Source organism: Anoplophora glabripennis, unplaced genomic scaffold, assembly GCF_000390285.2.
Source record: "Anoplophora glabripennis isolate ALB-LARVAE unplaced genomic scaffold, Agla_2.0 scaffold148, whole genome shotgun sequence".
NCBI classification, from domain to species: domain Eukaryota; kingdom Metazoa; phylum Arthropoda; class Insecta; order Coleoptera; family Cerambycidae; genus Anoplophora; species Anoplophora glabripennis.
Window position 1 is genome coordinate 207,047 of NW_019416307.1, and position 8,938 is coordinate 215,984.

Sequence of the window (8,938 nt, forward strand, 5' to 3'; positions counted from 1 at the left end):
ATTAACCACATACAACAGCTGTTCGTTAAAAATAACCCGAGTCCATTCAATAATTAATTTTTACTAGTGCGACATCTATTACAAATCAAGCCAATTAAAGGTCAGACATAATGTGATTTATGAATTAATATTTTTTAATAATTTTTTAAATATAACTTTTTAAATAATAAAGTGTTAAACAAACTATGAAATAAAGTCTATTTAGTTTATTTATTAAAATACAGCTATATAAAAAATTACATAATTCTATAATACTATGAAGTATTATTGTATTATTATAATTGAAAATTACATAATTCTATAATACTATCGTTTGTTTGTAAAAGTCCAAAAAAACCTTCATATTTAGAAATTAATTTCTCACGAATTATCTACCTATCCCAATTAATTTTTGCTTTACTGTCTTCGTTTATACTTTGCCAAATGTGATATGAAATTTTACTACTTTCTTCCATTGCTTTAAAAAGTTATATTGGAATAAAAATAGGGCTGTTTTCTACTACTTTTCGGTATAATATAGGCAGCCAGGGGTGCATCAGTTTCCATCCTTAAGGACTACTTTTTCAAGTGCCCTTCTGGTACTTGTCGTGTTTACAGATTAAGAAAGTTATAGTAGATTAAAAAAATATATAATTTTTTTTCAAAATGTCTCCAAAATCAAAATACTAATAGCGTCTGGTTAGGTTGAACTACCAAATAGCCATCACTGCATCTACAAAGATTGTTGCATCAAGTTACAATGTTTTAAAATTTATTGTTATAAAAAAAAAGAAAAAAATTGGAGATGCCGGGGATCGAACCCGGGGCCTTTCACATGCAAAGCGAACGCTCTACCACTGAGCTACATCCCCTGACGATAAGCGGACTTTCATTTTTTAACCGTACATACTGGTGATATATATTTTACGTCTAATTCAGTCGGGGATATTTTACATGCCGGTATTAACTGCATCTGGTATTTTATGTTGTTCGTAAAAGTAAAATTTATAATACATATTATTTACAAAAGTAATCTAATTGCGTCTAGAGCGGAGTAGAAATATTTTTAGACGGCATACCCACCCTTAGACATAACTGTACCTGCATTATTGAAATTTGTCCTTAAAGCTACTCATTCAAGGCTTGATATAAAACTGCCCAAGGGTTTAATCAGAATGCATGCATATTATGCAAATCGAAAAAATTCTTTCAGTTGGAAACAAGACAAGACAACTTGATTACTATAAAACGAATCATAAATAGGTTCAGAGGTATTGACTTTAAGTAGCTGTAAAAGCAAATCGGAAATGTGTTTTAAAAATTAAAATTGAACTGAAAATATATTGCAGAAAAGATTAGGGCTTTTGTCTAAAGTATGTTCCACGATTTATTCTATTATCACTAAATTATGAGAAAGCAGAGTGTTTCATTAAATACTTTTATGATCATTATTTTTTAAATACGTAATTAAGAGTAGTATAAAATATTCGAGTGAAATTCTAAAGCATCGCCTGAGCTGAAGACGGAACGCAGTTTAAGATTGTGTAATTAAAAAGCTGAAATGCATTACCTTCAGGACTAAACAATTACGTGACTTTCCAGACGTTTAGCAGATGAAGCTGGTTCTAACTCATTAATTTTACCATATGCTGTAGGTGGAAAGATGCTTTGGGAGAGGTTGAAATTGTCACATAGTGCCATAGAAATAACAAGAAAATAACTTTTCCTTTGTTAGAATAACCCAGCTTTGTATTGAAAGCTCCTCGCTTCTGTTTTTGGGTGTGTTACTCCTACAAACAGACATGTAAAATAAATTTTTGTGTCTAATGTGTATTGGTAGAGGAAAAGGGCAGTGAAGTTCATAAAATAATGCGTATATATGCTCCAATAGGAAATGATTTTTCTTAAATAAGTATTTATATTATTATCTTTTGTTGTTTTGCGTTGATATAATATTGATTTCGTTTCAATATTTGTCCAAAGTGATCAGAAAAAGACACAAATAAATGATTTTTCTTAATTCAGTAATGCTTGAACAAATATTAAACAAATTTTTAGCAGTCGCTTTATTCTATCAAGTTCCCTGTACCAAAATTATATATGCATTAGCTATTTCGTTTAAAAAATATTTAGGTCATATTTAAAACAATATAAAGTCAAATACAATGTTACTTTGGAAGTGTTTGTTATGTAAAATATCGGCTATTTCAGGAAACCTTAGATCTGTTGCTCTTAAAATATTGATTTACCAACACTTGTAAGGAAGAACATTCGCTCAACAATAATATTCTTTATTCGGTGACACAAACAAAGTATCTCGAAAGAAGTGATGCTAAGTTGGCAAATTGCAAATAAGCCGTAAAATTACATGTTTTTTTTTTTTCACTTTTTTACTGCCTATAAAAATCTAGACGATCAAAATTAATTTATGTTGTACGCAATTATATTACCTACAATTTAAGGTATCTAAAGTCATACTTCACCAATTTGTTAACTGTAAAATGAAGGTCGAACGCGGAAAAATCAGTTTTCGAAAATTGCCCATTATTATTGCAAAAAGCGATGTATGTTGATTAAATTTATGGAAGACTGTCAATCCAAAGAGCATGTGTTCCAAAGGCCGATTCAATTCATTGTGAAATTAATTTCGTTCGTTTTTTGCAACTAATTGTATTACAAAACGTTAATTTTAGAAGTTAATGTCGTAGGTATAGATTTTAATTGATCCAAAGGAGCGTATCGAAAAAGAAAAATTTAAAACAATTGAAACTAAATAGCCCGTTACAACTAATAAAATAGGACGTGTAAGCGTTATAAACAAATTGTCTCATCAGGGTCAGGCAAAAGACGCTTGGGAATTCGTTCTTTTTGCATTAAATAGAGCTTATTTCTACGATAATTTAAAAAAAGAGAAGGTACCTAAGCCTCTTTGTTCCCAAGATAGCTTTTTTATAACGTTAATTGTTAATTAACTTATTGGACATATCGGATCGGGATTTTAAAGATAATTATAGAAAGGTTAAAACTTTTATTTTCAGAAAGTTTTACATTGATAGCTCGCGCTAGCAGCAGTAAAAGTTAACGATAATGAACTTCATGTAGTGGGAGAAGGAGTTCCAGGCTCGCGCACGCGCGTGAACATCGCCCTCAGCCGCGCGCGGGATTTTTTAACCGAATTTGAAACGGTCAAGACAAAAATTTTGCAACTTAGCCTCACTTCTTTCGAGTTACTTTTTTGATATTATCATTCTTCCCCGTCATAAAATGGAATAAAATGTCTACTAATGATTTTTTTTTACGTTCAAACTCAATTCAAATGGCCAAAATTGAATTGGCCGAACTACTTACAGAAATTTTTAATTTAGCCTTAAAATTTTGTATTTTTTCCGGTACCTTTGAAGATCTTCCGTATTTGCTTTATATTCAAGAGAAGATACATAAATAAAAACGAAAAGTCTCTTTCTATAAGGGATCATATTACACCTAGTACTACAACATGAATTTGCTGTATCAAACATTTTAGTCCTAACTTTGTGGATGCTAATGTCGCATATACCGATTTTTCAAAGATGTTAACAAGTTAAATCTGTTTGGTATATCACCGACCTTATTAATTTTTTAAATTCTTGTTTTATGGAAGAAAATAGAATGTAGAAGTGAGTGGACTATAACATGTAGAAGTCTGAGCAATTTCTAGAATTCCTCAGGGCTCCATTTTGGGCCCCCTTTTATTTATAATTTTGTTTATAATATTGTTTAAACAGCATGTTTTATATATATCTTTTGTAACTCTCCTATAAAGTCTGACGTCGAATATGCTCCTTTAATTTGGTATCCAGGATAAAACAGCTACAATTAGTATCAAAAAGTATGCAAGTTTTCTAAAAATTATTTTCCTATAAACTACATGGTAGTTACTTTCCTATAGGCATACCTCAAATCTACCCTCAGAAGATTTTGATTTTTTATTTGTATGTATTTGTAATTTGGTACAGATAATGTATGATAGTAGGCCTTGTATTTCCAAAAATATGAGCTGGTTAAACCTTTAGAGAAAACATTTTTTTGAGGTTCTCACATTTTTACTCAAACATTTAAATTGATGAAAAGAAAAATTATTTCAAAATTTTTTTCCAGAAGAAAAAGGGTAGTTTTGAAAAAAAAAAACAGTTTTTTAAGTGATTAGGTACAGACTGCACAAAAATTAATTACAAAGTCTCAAAAACCGGTATGAATCGGGATCGAAATCTGGTTTGGGTCATGAACTTTAATTTTAATTTAATTAAAAGCTGATGAACAGAAGCATAGAACAGAAAAGCTTAATCGTGTTGGAAACAATTGGATTTTGTTTTCTTCAATGTCCGGAATGTTTTCCAAAATTTTTCGAAAAATAATTTTTTTTTCGTCAATTTAAAAGTTACTTGCGGTAAAAATGTGAGAAAACCTCAAACAATTTTTTTCCATTTTAATCATGATATGAGACTATGAACTGTTTATGCTCAAAAAACGTGACCCTTAAATTTTTTTCAAAAGTTTGACTGTTTGGAACAAATTTATAGAATCCATTTGTAAATATATTCAATTCCTTTGTACTTCATCACCTGCAGACGATTCACTCCGAGACGTTGCGTTGGAGGTTACGTTTTAAAACTGTATGCGCATGGAAAACACTTCTGCACACAGCACAGAGGTGAAATTCCATCGCGAATGGATTATACCAACAAAATTTTTTAAACGGAATCAGACCACTATTTGCCTTGACACTTCGCCTTGTTAGCCGCGATACTGTTGGTCGCGCAACGTGTGTTTACAACAAACTAGGCCAACCCCAATTGATCATGATATACGTCGACCATTATTTCACAAAATCACGAAATCGCTTGAAATTATTGGTTGGACGGGGCCGTAAAACCGACGCCGTCGAGCCGGTTCGGATTTAAATCCACCGTCCCTAGGGTTCAGTTTCGGCTGCGACGAGGAGGGTCATCGAGTCAACAAGCACTTGTTTGTTTTAGGTTTCTCTGATAATTATACGTAAGCGATCACGAGCTTGCCCGCCCAACTCACTCAACACATCCGTATGCTAAGTGCTTTTGGTACGAGTCCAGCCGCGATCATAGACCTTTTCATGCCTCCCGGAATATGCCGCTTTTTTGTAAAACCGAAATGCCACAGCGTTTCACATTGCCTTTGATTTATTTTTGTCGGTTGATAGAAGCGCTGCGTACGGCGGTTTTATCTTAACCGCGCCACTACAAGGTCAGAGCTATATCACTTATCCTCCATGTAGTTAATATATTAAATGAAGAAACTACCTACATACGGTCGTTACCAGAAGTGAAATTCTGTATAAAATAGAAACATAAAATTCGTAATAAAGGAAAAACAAATACTTTTAATTAAAAGAAAAGATTAAATTGCGGGAACGATTTGACAATTCTGTCATCTCTGAATATTCTACTATGTCGCCAATTTGGCAGTGTCAACATCGGCCAATAGTCATGGCTAATCGGTTAAGGTAGGTCTACAATACACGGATAAAACACACGCTAACGCAAATATTTCACATTATTGATGGATCGCGGATTGATTTTTTTTGTCTATCAGAATCATAGAATTGTCTTTATAGTTGCTAGAAAAATACGAATTAGATGATTCTATATAAAATTGTAAATCAAAATTCTATATAAAAAGTTATATAAACAAATAATATTAAAGCAAATGGAACATTAAAAAATTGAGAGGTGCGTAATTTCGAATGACCTGGCTGATGTCACTTTTTGTCACTCCAGTTTCTCTAGCTTGTTCAGGTAAGTAAACTGCAGTGGTTTCATAAAGGATAGAGGCGATAATGATGTCACTGTCACAACATTTTGAGTGCGATTGTTTTATTAATCATTCGCAGGTTTATATTTTTTTTATTTAGCAACTTCTGGAATTAATTATGAAAATAGTCTGATGTTTTAACGTGCCTTGTACAACTCCAAACATTTTTGGTGTTAAATGTATATCTACTTTCGCAAGCTTCAACCCACATTTTTTAAAATGTTTTTTATTATTAAGGGATCCGTTTTGGTTGTCTATTGTACAACACAAAACGGAAAAATGCATTTTAACAGGCCAATATTAAAATACAAAATGTTAATAATCGCCACAGAAATTAAGATATAGATATATCAGAAATACACTTAATATAAATATGAAATTTACACCTTTTTAGGAGGCATAATGACGTGAATCCAAGCTTTAAACTAATTATATAAGCATTATTAAAGGCACTGCCCATTAGTCTTGCATGTGTACCTAATATCCACGAATCGCCAGTTGCTCTCCATGTGACGTCATAACATGGCTGTACATACATCATTTCTCTTAATCTTTGTATCATGGGACTTACAATGTTACCACTGCTACAAATGTTGATTCAACATATATCAATTTGCGCTATTTTTATATACAGGGTGATTCACAAATGGTGACCAAAAATTAAATCGTGTATTCTTTGATGAATTTTAAGGGAGTCTTTCCTATAAAGTTTTTATATAGAACGCTTCGTTAAAAAGTACAGGGTGTTAAACTTCAAAAAATATTTTAAATTTTTTTTTTAAATAATTTAAAAACTAGTAATTGCAATAATTTAAAATTGGGCACATGTATTTATGTAAACATTGGCGGAGATACAGGGTATCGTCGGAATATTTTTCTAAATAAAATAGTACGTCACCGGTTTACGGTAACAACCGTAATGATATTTTCGGATTCGTTTTTCAATTTTTTACTAATCTCTTTTGTGTTTTTCGAAAAAAGGCTGATTTTCACCATTTGTGAATCACCCTGTATATAAAAATCTATTTAAAAAGTACTGGGTTGTTACTTAATAGACTGTTCAAATTATGTGAAAATTAATTAAAAGCATAAAAATATATTTAAAATTAAAACATAGTTTTAAGGTTGGCAATAGGGATTCTGCTCCAATATGGTATTTAATTGAGGTACTTTATCAATATCTAGGAAGATTTATTAGGCTTCAAAATTCTGTTATACAAACAGTCCGTACAACATTTATTTGTTGAGATCCCAAGAAAAGAATAAGCCAACAAAGTTCTATTATCGGAACTACTGTAACAATTTACCGCGGCAGGGGCGTACCTTGAAATTTTCCGCCTTCTGGTGTCGAATGCGATTAATTCCAAGTGACGCAGGAGTCTTGGAATTCTATCTCAACAAATATCGTACGGACTATACTTTTATGAGGTGTTGCGTTTTTTCATCTACTTTTAAAACCCCCTACATTTTTTTCACAGTAGGTAATCAGTATTCCTATTTGTATTAAATTTAAACAATGCTGTTTTAAAAACATTTTTTTTTAATATATTACGTTTTATTAGAACAATTTATACAAAAGAACATATTATAAATATAAGAGAAAGAATAAATTATGAATATAAACAAATATATAATGAAAAATACTTTTTAATTTTTTATTATATTAGGGTGTCCCAGAAACAAATGCCAAAATTTCAACCAAAATTTTATTATCTTGAATCTTACTTCTGGGAGACCCTGTGTATAAGAAGAAATTGATAAATATTTTTCTGAATCACCTTTAGCATCAGTTTTCACCTGGCATTGCTAACCCTTATTGTTGATAGAGTTATCAATTATATCTTGTCGTAGCTATTGCCACTCTTCGGTGATAGCTTCTTCTAATTGTTCAATATTTTGTAGTAGCTGATGATGAGTATAAACGCGTGTTTAAATAACATCCCATGCATGTCCTATGGGGTTAAGGTCAAGTGAACAAACTGGCTATGAGACATGATGTTATACCATTATCATTAAAAAAAAATTATTCATTATCTTAGCGCATTGATTGCGATCATTTATTTGATTATTTTCTACGGGACGCACAATTTTAAAATTAATATTTCTTTTAACTGAAGTTTCACTAAACTTATACTTCGTACAACTATGCTGAAGTGTGTTTTGAAGTCTGATAAATACTTTGTCATTTACCTACCTCAATGTTTGGGTATTCACTTCGCTTGAACAGTGATACAGTTGATATTTTCTGTCTAAATGTTAATTAACTTTAATTTAATTTAAATATTGTTAACTAATACATAAAATTGCTATATAATTTTTATTGTTGTATATGTGTATTTATTTTGTTTGTGGTAAATAATACAATAATAATGTCGTTAACACATACTGTAAATTATTGTAACAAGGTAAATTACTATGAATTCATTTGCAATGTATTTCTTTAACCTTATAAACTGTATTAATTCTGTATTAATTTTTTGTAAGAAATAAATACTAGGATCTTTTGTTCAAAATGCGATTAAATCAAATATGTTTCAATATTTCGGGAATAATTTTAACTAATCAAAAGGTAAATCGATATTTTTTTAGCGAGAAATTCCAAAATAACATTTATTTTGGCGTATCCAAAAAGGATGTGAGTTGTGCAGTAATTATAACAAAAACTTTTTTCTATTCTCATGTCAACAATGTGTAAAGCAAATGTTCTCAATTTTGATTAAAAATGATTTATGTATAAATAAAAATACTTCAGCATATTTTTTTATTCTATCGATAATAATGTATTGATTATTATTATAACAAAAGGCGTTTCAGGAACAGTTGAGTATTTATACACACTTAACGTCTGTATTTCAATATGTGTAAATTAAGAAAAATTTAAATGTCAAAAGGTGCAGAAATATTACTGTTTTCAATCTTTTATGTAACCGTCGTGAATAAGTGCTATAATCATAATGGTATTGTCAAGCAGTTGAAGAGTAATTGCTGATGAAAGATACGGTTTGATCTAACTGCAAACATTTACGACACGAAGCATTTGTAAAGGTGAGGTTTGTATACCTACGTGGAGTACAGACTAAAGCAGTTTGTATGCTGCCTGGACTAGATTGAATACACCGTTATATTACTTCTT

General features: G+C 30.9%; 1 non-coding gene across 1 annotated transcript; it reads right to left on the minus strand.

The window, feature by feature from the left end:
- Window positions 1-779: 779 nt before the first annotated feature.
- Window positions 780-851, minus strand: Trnaa-ugc. The gene has a single exon. It is a non-coding gene; the product is annotated as a tRNA-Ala (tRNA).
- Between the last annotated feature and the right edge of the window lie 8,087 nt (window positions 852-8,938).